At 40.1% G+C, this 17,235-nt stretch overlaps 1 protein-coding gene across 1 annotated transcript in view; it reads left to right on the top strand.

The window, feature by feature from the left end:
* Positions 1-334: 334 nt before the first annotated feature.
* LPAR1 (lysophosphatidic acid receptor 1) overlaps positions 335-17,235 on the top strand; it is an 89,066-nt gene continuing 72,165 nt past the window's right edge. The window contains exon 1 of the mRNA XM_056848688.1: positions 335-346. The gene's annotated coding sequence lies outside the window, so the exon portion shown is untranslated. The remainder of the gene's footprint in view (positions 347-17,235) is intronic.

Genomic DNA, 17,235 nt, shown 5'->3' with positions numbered 1-17,235 from the left:
CTCGCCCTGTCCATGAGCGCAACAGCAGCGGAGGAGGCCGCCGCCGCCTCCCCTCGTCCCCTCCGGAAAGCGCCGCCGCCTCCCCGCCTCCCCCGCCCTCCCCAAAGCGCCGCCGGGGCAGAGGATGGTGCTCCCGCCGCCTCCCCGCCGCGGCCGTCCCGCAGCAAAGTGAACCCGCCGGAGTCCTTCGGCTCGGGAAGAGGTGCCGGCAGGCGGCTGGCTGGAAGGGGCGGCGGCGGCGAGGGCGGGGAGCCCCTGTGGGTCGAGCCTAGCTGGCTGCCGGGCGAGAAGCTCCGCGGGGGTGGCGGCAGCAGCAGCCGCCTGGGGGGACTTTCTCCTGGGCCAGGTAATTGGGATGGGGATTGGGAAGGAGGGATTTGTGAAAAGGAGGGGTTCGCCTTCTCTTCCTCTTGTCTTTTTAGCCATTTATTCATGGAAGGATTTGCCACTCTCTAGATGCACGGTTTCCCCACCCGAATTCTCAAAACTCTGCCCGGGGGGCTGATTGTTGAGTGTTGAGAATATGAATGGGGGGGAGAGAGAGGGCATCTAACGAGCGCTTTGGCCGCCCCGAATTCGCCCTCAGGTCCTCTTCTTTGGACGCTGCGTTCCTTAAGCGAGCAGGCAAAATTACTTTTCCAGGCATCCATCCTGGATTGCACGCACACACAAAGTCCAACTCTTATCCACGTCCCATTCCCACCCACCCCCAAAGTTTGTTGCACGGAATGGTTTGCTATGTCATTTTGTAAAATTAGTTTGGTATATGAGAGATGTTTCTCCCTTGAATTGCTTTTATTTTTTAAACTTGCTTGGTTGGGCGTTTGGCTGGAAGGTGAAAAGATTGCAGAGAAGGGAACTTTTTGTTTCCCACCAAGTCTTAAGTTGCAGGCACGTCTCTGGCTTTTAAATCTGTGGGATTCGTTTGCCTGCTCCTTGCAACGTTAATGGAAATTTAAATGCAGAGGGCTTCTTGGTGGCGGCGATCCTTGGGTGCAGTTTTCTCGATCAGCTGAAATCTTAAGACACGCTTGCTTGGGAGTAAGCCCCGTTGAGCCAGATGGGGGCTAATAAGAAAGCCTGCATAGGGTCGGACTTGAATGCAATTTTCCCTTATCGCCTTGTTTGAATTGCAAGTTAAAATTTGTTGCAAAGTAAACAAGATTCCTCCGCCGACTGCTAAGTCATTGTGGTAGCTTTTCACCGCTAAGAAAAGTAAATGTGAGGTTTGGAGTTTTGGTTTAAGGTCGTGCCTTGAATTCTTAGATATTTATTCTTCTGCAGGATGTTTCTTGAAAACGTCTGGGTTCTGCTGAAGCCATATGGTCTTTTCATGTTTAAAGCGTGAAGAGACGCTGTACTTACTACTTCCATCCTAAACTGAGGTGTTGGATTTGCGAAGGACTCCGGCTCAGGGCTTAACCCTTTAAATGTCACCATCCTGAAAGCATTGTTACTATATCTAATAGTGCCTAACGGGGGGGGGGGGGAATTAGAAATTACTGAACACACTTTCGTTCTTTTATTTATACTTGCAATCAGGGTAGTTAAAGAGTCGCAAAATGGTTGGTGCTCCCTCCTCCCCCTTACTTTCCAGTGCGTGCCTGATATTGTGAATTCTATTCTGAGTTAATCATCTTGTGGTAACTATTCTTCTTCAACACGAAATATAAGAATATTTTCATATATGTGGCATGTGGTAATTTTTAAAAATAATTTCCCCAGTCCTTGTCAGCCTTTCAATTTATTATACAGACGAATCTTAAATAATGACTACATCCATTGTTCGTATGTTGACTTTTGGTTTGCTGAATTTGGTGGAGTGTGTGTGTAAAGCACTGGCTGCAAATCCATAGGTTGCTATTAGATCAACACTTTTGTTTAGTGGACAAAGCATTATAGCAGGTATAATTGTCAAAGTAACAAGGCCTGTGTGGGCTAAATGGGCAAATTTGAATATTAACAAATTCTAGCCTGACTAAAGACCTTTTCATATAGTTTTTCTTCTTTTTCCCTTTGGTCCTTCCTCTCACCCCCTTTATTAATTTTATATGCGGTTTTTCAATGCAGAAGGAACTATACTAACATCATTTAATGAAAGAAAATGTACAGAGAAGTACAAAAATATGAAGAGTCTACAATGGCAGTGCATTCTTGTGCTCAGCTTTTCATATGCTCATTGACTTGAAGATGCTAAGCTAGCAAAACCAGGTGTTGGAGTTCAGTTTAGGTCAGATGAAAGTCAAGGTGATACAAATAAGGAAGAAAGGAAGAGACATGGTGGAACCAGAGTGGAACAGATGGTACATCAATCTGTATCTCCATACTGTGTCAAATTGGGAATCTCACTTCGAATAACATGTCCACATGAGATTGTATATTCTGGTGGTTCTGTAGCATCTTGCTATCTTAGTCTATCCCATCACATGTTGATAGGATCGTTCCTCTTTTTCTACAAATCATAGCACCCATGTTTTTAAACATTACACTAAATTATCATAGGACCATCCAGAACATCTTACGATTACCAGCCGCACACAGTAAGGGGGAAAATTGATTTGTTTTTGTTTTTTTGTCAACATATGCAAATTTAAAACAGCCTGTATCCTGGTATTGATCATATTAGACCTTTTTGTAACTTCTGACACCATGCAGGTTGTTTCCGTGCTGTGGCCATTCTCCTCAAACCAGTCAATACCATTCCACCATTAGCTGCACGTGGTATTATGAAAGAGGATTCACGTGCCAGCAGATGTTGAGCCATGCAAATTATTCACTTCTGCAAAAGAGGTGCTTCTGTTCCGATCCCCTCCCATTGTTCAGCAATGTCAGTGGAGGTATATCTTGGTAATTTTTTTAGGAGAGCTGATTTGCACTATTACATATGGAAACCTATCTGCATTCCTGATCCCCACATTGCTATTAAGCAGCAAATCCACTAATTCGGCATCCAGTTCGTAGAATCATAGAGGTGGAAGGGACCACCAGGGTCATCTAGTCCAACCCCCTGCACAGTGCAGGAAACACACAACTACCTCCCCCACACCCCCAGTGACCAGAAGATGGCCAAGATGCCTTCCCTCTCATCATCTGCCTAAGTTCCTAGGGAGCAACTTGTGAATCCACCCCATTTATTTATTTATTTGGATTTTTGTATCCCATCGTTCCTCCCCAATGGGGACCCTAAGCTATTAACAACACAGTTTCTCCTTTCTCCACTTTGTCTCCACAATAACAACTCTGTGGGCTGAGAGATAGTGCCTGGCCCAAAGTCACCCAGTGAGCTTCCATAGCAGAGTGAGGGTTCAAACTTGGGTCTGCCAGATCATACAGCGCTTTCACACATCCTGAATAATGCACTTTCAGTCCACTTTCAATACACATTAACAGTAGTTTGCAAGTGAATTCTGCCGTTTCACACAGTAAAATCCAGCTGCAAGGTGCACTGAAAATGGATTGAAAGTGTATTCTTTGGCATGTGTGAAAGCACATCTAGCATTTTATACATCCAACAAGGCTACATCCCAGTTTCAGCTCATCAAGATTGTAGGTAAGATGAGAAATATTGCTGTTTCTTAATATTGCAACAGTGCCAATGAATAATTGTTGGCAGCTGTTGCTGTGCTGATCAGATGTAAGTGCTAAAGGGGCAAAGAAAAAGAAGGATCCACTGGAACATGGGGGCAGTTACTTAATGGCAAGTTGCATCAAAACAGACGTCATCACCACAAGCGTATTGTGAAATAGAAATGCAAAGACTATCCACACCATGGAAGTTGTGGTTCTGTTGACCAGCAATAGAAATAAATCACAACAAATTGAATTCTGGGGAAATGAGGAGTGTGATAGGGAAAGAATGGAAAAACCATGAATTGTTAATGATGTCGTTGGAACTAGCTTTATAGCCATGTGTATGACAGATGGCAGTCGCACAAGAAGTCACTGATGTGGAATCACGTCCCATCAAATGCTGCTTCTCTAGCATGGTATGGGATCACCTTTAGTCAAGTGCATCTGTTCTAGTGTGGTTCAAGAAGGGATATAAGGCAATGATGACCAAATCCAATGATGACCAAATATACACAAACTCCTTTCCCCTGTGTATTCCTGCAGAGCCAGCGTGGTATAGTGGTTTGAAGGTCAGATTAGGATTTGGGAGACCCAGGATGGAATTTATAGAATCATAGAGTTGGAAGGGACCACCAGGGTCATCTAGTCCAGCACAATGCAGGAAATTCTGAACTACCTCCCTCCCACCCACCCCCAGTGACCCAAACTTCATGCCCAGAAGATGGCCAAGGTGCCCTCCCTCATGATCTGCCTAAGGTCATAGAATTGCTTCTCTGCCATGGATGCTCACTTAGGCCAGTGACATACTCTCAGCTTAACCTCCTTCACAGGGGTGTTGTGAGGATAACATTGAGAAGGAGAGAATATTGTAAGCTACTTTGGGTCCCCATTGTAGAGAAAAGTGCTATATATAAATTCCATCTTGTCCACACTCCTTATGGTGTGAACATGAAGTCTTACACAGGGGTCTGGAGTCATTTTATGTTGATGAGACCCACTTCTAGTTCTTTTACATGTCTGATGATAATGGCTAACATGTGATATAACTGAAGTTGAATTTATGTAAGACTAAAGTAATTATGAGTGATGGCCAGAAGCTCAGGTTGCAATGGAACCCAGGTGTACCTTTCACATGGCTGCCCTTGCCCAATTCTTCCTAGTCTGAAACAGCACTGCTTGAAGCTCTTGCTGTATATGCCACCTTGCAGAGGTTACCCATGGATATTTTAACCTAGAAGTTAATAAAAAATGTTTAAAAATCTATGTCTAAATACATTCTAGAATGCTGTACAACTGTCACTGTCGGGCTGGCATTAAGTGGAAGCCTGAAACAGGCACGGAATAATTTTGATTTCATTACAACTTGCTTTTAAAACTGGGGTTCTGTTTTTATTTATCTGTCTAGAATACTTGTATCTCACCCTTTCTCCAAGGAAATCAGGGTGGTGTACGTGATTCTTCTTCCGCTGTTTTATCCTCACAATCCTGTGAAGTAGGTTGCACTGAGAGGGCGTTGCTTCTGGCCCCAAGGCACCTTGTAGGCTTCTTGCAATGTATGAATTTGGACCTGGATTTCCGAAATCCTAGACCGACTCTCTGACAATCAAAGTGTTCTGCCTTAAAAAAAAAAAAATTAAAAATTAAAATAGCAACTCCCACATTTCAGTTAATTCTTCTCCAGTCTTGGAACACCTGTTTTTCTTGTCTGCAGGGTGGATAAAAACCAATTATTATTTTTTTAAAGTTAACAATCAGATTTTTTAATTTAAATAGGATGTTTTTTATTTAAAAGATTTTTTGATAAAATGTTTTTTGAGGAAAAAATTATCCAAGTTTGTAATTATGTAGCATGAGGCTGTATAGTCATGCAATGTTTACATTTTTTGATAATTGAATTCCATTAATCCATTCACAATGTCATGCTCTTCCAGAGGTTTCTGTAAGATTATTTTGGGCAGTTTTTCTAGAAGATATCACAGAAGCTTGGTTTTGCAGTTCTCAAAACTGTGACTTTTTGTCTGCAGAGATAACATGATTCTTCTTCACAACAAAAAAAGTTATAAAATTAACATACAGAGTGGAGAAAAAGACCTTAATCCCATTGCTCCTTTGCAAATCTGTGTACACAGAACCAACCCCTTGCCTTTTAAGTGCTAAGTTTCAAGAAGTTCAATGAATAGAAGAGTGATTGGAATGGAATAGTTCTGCATAAGGAGCTGGGTGTGAGGTTGGAGGGGCAAGCAATAAAAATGACAGTGAAACCTTTTGAGCAAAATTCTCCACAAGTCTTGGGATCGTTGTGTGTATAGCCTGAGGTTTATCACATTATTTTCTCCCTGGAGGAGAATACCTATAATGGCAGCAGGCAGAAAAAAGAGACCCAGTTTGGGACTATTTTAATGAAGTTCCTCTACCTATGGTTAAGGCAGGGATGTATGCAAAACACAAACACTGCAACAAAGAAATGCAAGGCCTAGTGGCCAAATCAAATAACATCATGAGAAGTGCTGTTTATGTAGAAGACCATGGTTTAAATCTAGTCTTACTGACTAGTGATTTAAATTGTGATTCAAATCGATTTGATTTAAATCAGCCCCACCCTGATTGTCTGTATTATACTATGCATCTGGTGTAATCTTCTCTAATTTGGTTTACAGACACTACAAAGTAATTGTTGGTTGTGTGAATTATACTGTTATGACTGCATTGTTTTTTTTATTTGTGAACCACCTTGAGTCTCAGTGAGAAACCCAGACCATATATGAAGTAAATAAATATACCCATGATAAGCATTTGTGGAAGGGGTGGGATAGATAGAAATGGAACTAATTACTGTACAGGTTGAGTATCCCTTATCCAGAAATCCAAAATCTGGAATGATCCAACATCCAAAAGTTTTTTGAGCCGGACTGCCCCTGGGACAAGCCACAGTTCAGGGGTGCGGCAAGAATCCAGCAACCCCTTGGGGAGACTGGGAGCCACCCACGTCAGTCTGCCCGGCTACAGGAGAGACCAAGAGCAACAGGAGGCAACCCCCTCCCAGCCGAGGATGGCCGGCAGCTACGGAATGCCCCTCTTTAAGCCAGGGCTTTGGGAGAAGGGAGAGGTCCTGTGTAAAGCCGGCCATGCCGTCGATCAGCTGAGTCCCCAGTTGATTGGCAGTGGACAGGCGCGATGGGGGGCAGGGGGAGGCAGGTGTACGGGGCCCACACGCGAGCCTTACAGAGGGTGGAACAGGGAAGGAGGCCGAGGAGAGCTCAAGCTGGAGCAGGCAACAGCCGAGGTTGAGAGGGACTATCGCTGGCAGCCTGACAGGCAAGCTGACCGTGTTTTTTAAATATTCCAAAATCTGAAAAAATCCCCTTTCCAAAATGCTTCTGTTCCCAAGCATTTTGGATGAGGGATACTCAACCTATAATATCTTAACTCGAACTCCTTATATTAGATGTCAGAAAACATCTTGCCAGAGCTACCTGCTATATAACAAGATGGCCCTTTCTTTAGTGGTAATAAAATCAGGCTGTAGAGGAGAAAGTAGTTTCCCAAATGTACTCAAATCCTGGATGCTCCTGAATTGGTTCCTCAAAGTTACTAAACAGTGTAAAGAAATAATATCTTTAGAAAGAATCATTCATTTCTACCAAGATATTTTTGCTGCATTGTGCTTTTGTTTTGAAATGAGTCATTTTTTTTCCAGGTTGGGGAGTCTAATTTCAGCTTGGCAGTGGAAATTGTGGGCTCTGCAGTCTGCTGGTATTGTTTTAAGCCCAAATTCTTATATTGCTATCACAGAGAAATATATACATGTAACCATTTTTAGAATATGGTTTTTGGCTCCTAGAAACAATGTCATAGCTGCTGTTTTTACAACCGTGTAGGTATAATTTTGGCTCAACTTGTTTTTATAGCTCCTGTAGGTTTGCTTGTGTCTTGCTGGTGCCATAAATTTTGGAAAGAGGTCAAGCACATGCAGTTCAGGTTTTTGGAATCTTTTGCCCATGGATGCAGAGCTCCTGTCAATAGGATCAAAAGTCAGTTCAAATTATCTTGTCAGGAGTGTTTGTCTTCTGTGATAATCAAAATACAAAAGTCCTTGTCCTTAGTAACTGTATCTAATAGTAAGATGACTGTCCCCTGTGCCAATCATGGCAACAGCAAAACCTGACCACCCACATACAAGGTATGGTTCTGTACATACTTCAGGAACTCTTCAAATATGCAGAAAAATATGACCGTGTAAATTAACAACAAAAAAGTTCCCCAGCCCCCCTCCCAAAGAAACCAGCTTGATGTGAACTGGAATGTTAAGAGTACTGGTGAGTTATTGAAAGGGGGGAAGGGAGTGGAAGGAAAGTTAGACTGCTCAGTCCCCTGAGAGTTTGGAGAATCATGAAGGGAGATATTTTGGAATTGGGGAAGTTGTCAGTCCCTTTGGGCAGCCTCTCTAGTAAGAGTGGGAACCGGACAGCAAATCACAAAGCCCCACAGAGAGGGACAGGGTTTCTTCACCAAAAGGAGTCCAGTGATTGGCTTAGCACCAGCCGGAGCTGGAAAAGATCAGTGTCGATGCACATGGGTATGATTGTAACTAGACTGATAAAACTTTGAGGGGAGAGTTATGCTTGCCCTTTTCAGGAGCGAGCAAGGTAAGAGGAATCCCTTTCTCGGTAAGTCCATGTCAGGCTGACGTGGCTCAGGATCTGTGAACTGTAAGCCATTAAACTAGGACACCGGTTTAGTCCAGTTGCATTAGCTTACTGTGTCATTTTCGCTCTATTTTGCATTCCCCTGGGTGCCTGAAATCTTGCTCCCTTTTCCCATGCAAATAGGTATATGCAACTTTCTTCCTTCTGTTTTCCAAATAAAGTTAATCTTTTTTATTTAAGAAAGCCTATGTTGTCCCCAGATCACTCAGGTGTAAAAAGACTTGTGCAGGGCAGCTTTCAAATGAGCCAGGCTCCTTCTGTTTAGTTGGATGAGGGGTGTGTGAGTGGGGTGGGGGCAAATGTGGGCCTGTCAGATTGTGCCTCAGGTCTTAGACAGGTGGTGGCAGTTACCTGGTGACAGTGTGTGTCTATTGTTTCAGGGGCAAACAATAGCCAATGGCTCCAAGGAGACTGGGGAAACGGGACCCTCCACCTCCTGCACATTCTAGAGGAAATAAGATGGGGATGTAGACATTGTTCTCCCTATCATAATTCTTTGCAGACCCCCACCATGTATATTCTAAAGTACTTGCCTAACACTGTAGTAAAGATGCCAGGTTGCTTCCTGGCACCCCCATGTGCTTTCTGAGCAGGACAAGAGGCAGACATAATATTAAACTACATGCCAATGTCACATCTCACTGAAAACTCGGATGTGAGGTCAGCATGTTGGCCGGTGCTCTGGAAACTCTGTGGTATTACCATAGAGTTTCTAGAGTGCTGTCCGATGTCACATCCAGGTTTTCACCCAGATATGAGATCAGCACGTAGCATGACTTCCTCAGCGTTTTTCTACTGGCGTCAGAGGTGAGGGTGGGGGCCCATCAGTGGGTGAATGCCTACCTGAAGTGGGCACTTGGCATTCCTACACTGTAGTATTTGTCTACATACATTTTTTCAGTAACTGGAAACAGGTTGAAAAATATAGTGGGATTTGCTATTGAGCATTAACATTTGTTAAAGACTTTGCTGTGCACAAACAAGGCCTTCGTAGAGTTGACATCCATATCCCCCCTGCAGAATTAGTGTTGCCTTCTACTGTTCCCTCATCTTTTACAGGCCCTGACCTGGATGGCCCAGGCTAGCCTGATCTCGTCAGATCTCAAAAGCTAATCAGGGTCAGCCCTGGTTAGTATTTGGATGGGAGACCACCAAGGAAGTCCAGGGTTGCTGTGCAGAGGAAGGCACTGGCAAACCACCTCTGTTAGTCTCTTGCCATGAAAACCCCAAAAAGGGGTCGCCATAAGTCGGCTGTGACTTGACAGCACTTGACACACACACATATTTTACAGAGCTTTTCAATAGCATTAGTTTTTGTTTTGTTTTTCATTTTCAAGATAACAACAGTTAATCCATTTTCTGACACTGTTATAGTTTAAATTATTACAGTTTTGCTTTGCACAGATTAAAAACAAAGAAGGTTTTTCTGTTTAGTCCAATAATCCAAAATGTGTAATTCAGTTTAGAGGTTAAGAGTGGCGGTCTGTAATCTGGAGAACCGGGTTTGATTCCCCGCTCCTCCACATGAACGGTGGACTCTAATCTGATGAACCAGATTTGTTTCCCCACTCCTGCATGAAGCCAGCTGGGTGACCTTGGGCTAGTCACAGTTCTCTCAGGACTCTCAACCCCACCTCCCTCACAAGGTGTCTTTTGTGTAAAAGATCTTCCCTTCTCCACAACAGTCACCCTATGAGATAGGTGGGGCTGAGAGAGCTGTGACTAGCCCAAGTCACCCAGCTGGCTTCATTTGTAAAAGTGGGGAAACCAACCCGGTATAAGGTCTGAGTTCACCTGTTGAATCCCAATCACCAAACGTCCAGGCAGGGTATTCTAAGAGGCTGGTTTATTTGGGAAGCATAAAGTGAGTAGCAGGAACTTACAGGGGAAGGTACGAGGACTCTACTGGGGGGAATACAGACAGGTTGGAACATGTACAGAAAACCAAAGGCACAGTTGGTTACCAAGCCGAGCCTGGTTCCCATGGTAGATTACAGTTATCACACAAACGGAGAGAAAGCAGTCATAACAAACTTCTCAGAAACAGAACCTTGAAGGCCAGCTGCCTGTAGCTCACACCCAGTTCACCAGATTAGCCTCCGCCACTCATGTGGAGGAGTGGAGAATCAAACCGGGTTCTCCAGATCAGAGTCCACCGCTCCAAACCACCAGTCTTAATCACAACACCATGCTGGCTCTGCTTTGTTACCAGACAGTTGATATCCAGAATGCTCAGTTAACTGGCACCGCCTGGTAGGCAAGTTCCTCCCCCTCAGCCACCAATTCCCTGTGTCTTCAGGCTTGTGTGTACCCCACTTCCATCTCTCCAGGTGGCCAGCTTGATGCCTCCCTCCTTTATTGGGCTACTGGCAAATGGCACTGCAAGCTGATCGCATCCTAGGATGCTTCCGTCCCCCTCAACCGGCTTCAAGCTGTTTGGAGCTAGCTGGCCTGCTTGTCTCTCTGCTGAGCAGGTGGGAAGAGAAAGGGTCCTGCCAGGCAAGGGAGCTGTTGCCATTTATTTATATATTTACTTACACAATTTATACCTTGCCTTTCTGCCCACATCAGGGCAGCCGAGATTGCTAACATTAAAAACATATATAATAAAAACACATCTTAAAAACAAAATAAAAACACATCATCAAAACTGAGCTAAAATACACATGTGTATGTGTAAAGTGCTGTCAAGTCATAGCCAACTTAGGGTGACCCCATAGGATTTTCAAGGCAAGTGATTAAGCAGAGGTGGTTTGCCATTGCCTTCCTCTGATAAGTCTGCCTTGGTGGTCTCCCATCCAACTACTGACCCGGCTTAGCCTCTGAGATCTGATGAGATCGAGGTATACCATACCATTCCATGTCCCAAAGCATACATACAAAAACATAAAAACAACAACTGAAACAGGGCAGGAAGGAGGGGTCCCTGGGGGAATGCCAGATGAAACAAAAAAAAAGTCTTCACCCACTGGTGGAAGACAGCAACAGAAAAGGACAGGTGAGATGCCATGGTATTTCCAGTGGGGTGGGGTTTGGTTGCTGTGGTTTCCTCTGGGTAGGAGTCAAGGCAGAGGAATAAGCTTAAGTACCAGCAACCCCTATTCCCCTTGAGTGCTGGATACCAAAGTATTTAAAAATGAATATCAACAAGACTCTTGACAGCTGAAATTAAAACAAAGTACCACATCTACCTGGGATTGGTGACTAATGTTCTGCAAATAACCCAATAAATCTACAGCTAGATCAAACGATACTGTAAATCTGATTATTTCCTTAATAACATGAATACACACCTTATAGAAAATCTTTGCTTTTAGTATTGGAACATAAGGAAAGGTGGGATATAAATATTTTAATTAATAAATAAACCATCGTCTTACAATATCAACCACACACATTTGACTCAGTTTAAAATTAACAACACTAATTTCTAACCAGACTCTTCTCTACTCCCTCTAGTACCAGAGGCAGTATGCCTCTTTATATCAGTTCCTGGGGGGCCTGGTGGGAGAGGATGCTGTTGCAGTCATCCTGATTGTGGGCTTTCTAGAATGCTGAACGTGATGGACATTTGGTCTGATCCAGTGTGGCTCTTCTTATGTTCACAGCCCTCTGTACAAAAAGATTTAAAGCTTATCCCATGCCCCAGTGGATCATCAAAAATGAATTTAGGGTGGGATGCTGTGACCGCTGTGAAAACATAATATGTGGTACTATACTGCCAGTAGTGAAGGCAGGAGATGGGATTTCTTGCCATATTTTACTGTCATGGATTTTGTCCACATAATATAGCAACTTCTTTTTCTGCATACATTTACAGCATTGGGAGCAGGGTTGCCAACAGGCCTGGGGAAAAATGTTGTGTGTGGATATGGATAGTTGAAGCTTTTTGTGGCATAGAGGTAAATTACATCACCTGGTAAATAACATCCCATCAAATCTCTATTAAAGAGACAGGGCATTTTTCTCCAGGCCTGTTGGTAACTATACTTAGGAGTCAACTAATTTTGCCTGAGGACCACTTTAATAAGGAAGTGGAAGAAGCCCCATTCCACCTCCCCAAATGATTGTCTTATTGTTGGTCTTGCTGTGGATTTATACTTACTTTATTTGTAGGGGGTTGGCAATTTTTTTTATTAAAGATTTTTAATAAATTTTCAAACAGAAAGAAAATACAAAATACAAACAGCAAAGAAAATAAAAAAGAAAGAAAAATGTAACAGTATATATAGCTACATAATAAGAATGATATATCTATAAAAAAATTCACAAAAACTAACCAAACATACAGTTATTACATTCTTATTACAATTATCTTATCCATTATATTCTCACCTCCCTCCACCAGTGTACCCTTAAACCCTCCCACCACTGTGTTGAACTTCCGGAGAAGTGTCTAAACAGTTTGTTAATAAATCGTTTTATAATTAATTGAAATTACAAAACTGAATCTACAGCTTATTCACTATACACATAAAATTCATTTTTGACAGTTTATCCCAGTATGCGAATGCTTTGGACCATATATTTTTAAAATCTTCCATATCCTTCCTGTGCAGGAAATCTGTTAATTTAGCCATCCGCATATATAACCATAGTTTTTCCCTCCAGTCCTTAATTAGAGGTCTATTTACAAGCTTCCAAGATTTAGCAATAACCATCCTAGCTGCAGCAAAACTGGGTCCATATTTACTTTGCTATTAATCAAATTGTTTGTCTCCCTCACTACTTTTCTCCAGAATTTTTTAATTTTTTTACAAACCCACCAAGCATGCATTTCCTTTTTCCGTTCCGTATTTCCAACATAAATCAGAATTTCCCATCTTAAATTTACTTACCATCACTGGTGTGATATACCATCTATAAAACCACTTGTACATATTCTCTCTTATTTCATTAGTAATTGTAAATTTAAATTCTGATTTCCATAATCTTTCCCAAACAAGATTAATATTATATCCCAAGTCTCTCATCCATTTTATCATGACTGGTTTAATCCTCTCTTGCTCTAAATTTGTTTCTATTATAAATTTATACATCCTTGTTATTTGACCTTTATTACCCAAATTTAATATTACTTCCAATTTAGATTTATTTCTATTAAACCCTAATAATTTATCTTTATTAAATATATCCTTTAACTTATAATGCATAAACCAATCTCCAATCTTAAGTTCTTCTCTTGTTTTAAGAATCCAAGTATCCCCACAATCCTCAATAATATCCCTATAGTTACCTATATCTAAATTAAGCTGCATTCCCCTTTTCATATATGCTTCTATAGGATTAATCCATCCTCGTGTTTTAACTTCCCAACATCTTTCGTATCTTTTCCAAATTTGTAATAAACTATTCCTAATAACATGAGAATTAAAATATTTATTTATTTTATCTTTGTCATACCACAAGTATGCATGCCAACCAAATCTTATATTAAATCCAATTCTAATAATCTAGGATTCTCCAATAATATTCAATTCCTTAACCAACCAAAACAAGCTGCTTCATAATATGTTCTTAAGTCTGGAAGACCCAATCCTCCAGTTTCTTTTAATTCAATTAAATTATTATAAGCTATCCTATGCCTTTCTTTTCCCCATAGGAAATTCAAAATATCCTTCTTCCAAACTTTAAAAATCTTTACTCCTTTTATAATCGGCAAATTCTGAAATAAAAAAATCATCTTAGGTAATACCACCATTTTAATGACTGAGATCCATCCCCATAAAGATAATGGTATTTTCTCCCAATGTTTAAAATCTTTAACAATTTGATGCCAAATTTTTAAATAATTATTCTGGAATAAATTAAGATTATTTGAAGTTAACCAAATTCCTAAATATCTAACTTTAGACTCAATAATAAAACCTGTTTTGCTAATTAAATCTGCTTGTTGTGATAGAGTCATATTCTTTACCAAAATCTTGGTTTTACTTCTATTTATTTTAAATCCTGCAAGCTTTCCATAGACTTCTACAATGTTATTCCATTTTTCCATTTGACAATTAGGGTAGGTCAATACACATACTAAATCATCCGCATATGATTTTACCTTATAATGATTCCTCCCAATTTTTATACCTACAATATTATCATCTTGTCTAAACTTATTCAATAATACTTCTAAAACTAAAATAAACAACAAAGGTGAAATAGGGCAACCTTGTCTGGTGCCCTTTTGAATTTCTAATGATGATGATAGTACTCCATTAACCATAAGTCTAGCTGTTTGTTGGGTATATATACTCTCAATTGCTTTTTTAAAGCCAATACCCAATCCCATATATTCCAATATTTTTTCCATAAATTTCCAAATTACATTATCAAAAGCTTTCTCTGTATCTAAAAAAATCATAGCCATTGGAGTTGGAGTGAACTCTGAATACTCTAATAAATCTATCACCGTTCTAACATTTTGCCTAATCACTCTTCCAGGTAGAAAACTAGTTTGATCTTCATGTATATATTCATTTAGTACCTTTTTTAACCTTATGGCTAAGATATCAACAAATAATTTATAATCATTATTCAATAATGAAATAGGCCTATAGTTCTTAACTGCCAATAAATCTGTATCCAGTTTTGGTATTAATACTATGTTTGCTTGTTTCCAGGTTTGTGGAATAGAACCATTTTGTAAACATAAATTCATTACTTTCAATAAGTGTGGAGATATCTGTTCTTCAAAAGTTTTATAATAAAATGCCGTAAATCCATCTGGTCCCGGTGATTTATTTAGTTTACTTTTACCATTTGCTATTTTTAATTCCTCAGGGGTTATAATAGAATCTAAAAAATCCTTCTGTTCTTGTAATATACATTTCCAGTTGAATTGTTTCAGATATGCATCTATTTCTTTGTCTGAGGTTGGTTGCTCCCGATATAAATTTTTATAATAATCTACAAATGTCTCCATTATTTTCTGTTTGTCTGTTGTTATTTTACCTTCTTTCCTTATTTTAACAATTGGTGTCTTTTTTTCCCTTTGTTTTATTTGCCTGGCTAGCAACTTGCCAGGATTATTAGCATGTTCAAAAAATCTTTGCCTATTAAACATAATTTTATTTTCTATTTCTGCTGTTATTAATAATTCATATTGTTGTTGTAGTTGTTTCAAGTTGTTAGCCCTCTCTTGCTTATCTAATTTATCTTGAGATCTTTTCATTTGTATTTCTTCTACCTTAATTTTCTCTAATATTATTTTCTTTTGTTTTTCCTTCATCTTAAATCACCTCGTATTTTGTTGAATCAGAAAACTTCTAATTACTGCTTTACCAGCATCCCATACCATCCCCTCTGAAACCCCCTTAACAGTATTTTCAATAAAATAATTTTGAATATTTATTTTTAATTGTTCTACAATTTTTTTATTTTTTAATAAGTAATCATTTACTGACCGTACTCTGTAATTCTTATCTTCTGTCCTAATATTTATCATAATGGCATTATGATCAGATAATACCCTAGGCAAAATCTCCGGGCTATCTGCAATGTTCATTAAAGTTTTAGAAAGCCATATCATATCTATTCTTGAAGGGGTTAGGTGTCTGTGTGAAAAATATGTATAACCCCTCTTACTTCCATTTATAAATCTCCAAATATCACATTTCCCAATGATTTGTCATATTAGAAAAAATACCAGGCAGCCTACCCTCACATTTCACTTTCTTTTTCTTCCCAGATCTATCTAATTTTGGTTCTATTACCCCATTGAAATCCCCCATCCAAATCATGTTCTCGCTACCATACTCAGCCAGTATTGGAGCTAATTCATTAAGAAAAAAGTTCTTTTGTTTCATACTAGGAGCATAAATACCAACCAATAATGTTTTCTGATATCCAGATGTAATATCTATTAATAGAATTCTACCTTCAGTATCCTTATAAATTAACTTTGGTTCCAATATCAAAGGAACATACATAGCCAATCCATTAACTTTTTTCTTTTCATTGCAAGAAGTAAATATTTTCCCTAATTTCAGATTCTCTAATCTCATTTCACCCTTGGGTAACATATGTGTTTCCTGTAGGCAAAAAATATTAGTTTTAGATTTTTGTAAATGATGAAACACCTTTCTCCTCTTATTGGGAGAATTCAAACCATTAATATTCCATGACAATATTTTTAACATTTCAATTTATAATCCTTCCCATCCCCATTTGTCCCCATTTTTAATACATTATATGATCCCACCCACCCTCCCCCCATTTTGGAAAGAAAAACAGCTCAGGCATCATTATCTTCTGAGATAGACTCCCCTTCTGGTGTTTCTACAGGTTGTCCACCTCCAGTTGCCAGGTCAGACTTGTCCTCTTCTGATGTGTCCTTTGGAACAGGCCGCGAAGATTTTGGGAGATCTTTGTCATATCTTCTTAAAAATTGTTCTGCTTTAAGAATGTCAGTAATTTTGTATCTTCTTGTTTTGAAAAAGAAAGAAATACCTTGAGGATACTCCCATCTATGTTGAATACCATTAAGCTTCAACCTTTCCACAATCTCAGCAAAGTCTTTTCTTTTCCTTAAAAGCCTGGTAGGAATCGCCTTCATGATTCTTAAAGGAACACCATCTATTGTTAGTGGACTCTTGTAGTGTTGATTCAAAATGAGATCTCGGTGACTTCTAGAAAAAAGCTGGATCAAACAGTCTCTTGGCACCTTGTTATTTCTGGCGTAAGCCGAATTAACTCTATAAGCTGTCACAATCATTCCCTTAGTGATATCTTGGTCTTCTTGAAGAAATTCTGCCAAATGTACCTTAAAAAAACCTTTTAAATCCGCACCTTCCACTGATTCTTTTAAACCACGTATACGAATAAAATTTTCTTTGACTTTAAGTTCTAACATAGCAATGTGGTCCTCTCTCTTTTCTTTTCGCTCCTGCATATTCTCCACTGAAAGTTCCAAGTTGATCACCTTTTTCTTAACTTCTTTAGTCTCTTGAGTACACTTCTGCATTTT

The sequence above is a fragment of the Euleptes europaea genome, chromosome 4 (assembly GCF_029931775.1).
Source record: "Euleptes europaea isolate rEulEur1 chromosome 4, rEulEur1.hap1, whole genome shotgun sequence".
Lineage (NCBI taxonomy): Eukaryota > Metazoa > Chordata > Lepidosauria > Squamata > Sphaerodactylidae > Euleptes > Euleptes europaea.
The sequence above is the reverse complement of the archived record's forward strand: the minus strand, read 5'-3'. Positions and strand labels throughout refer to the sequence as shown.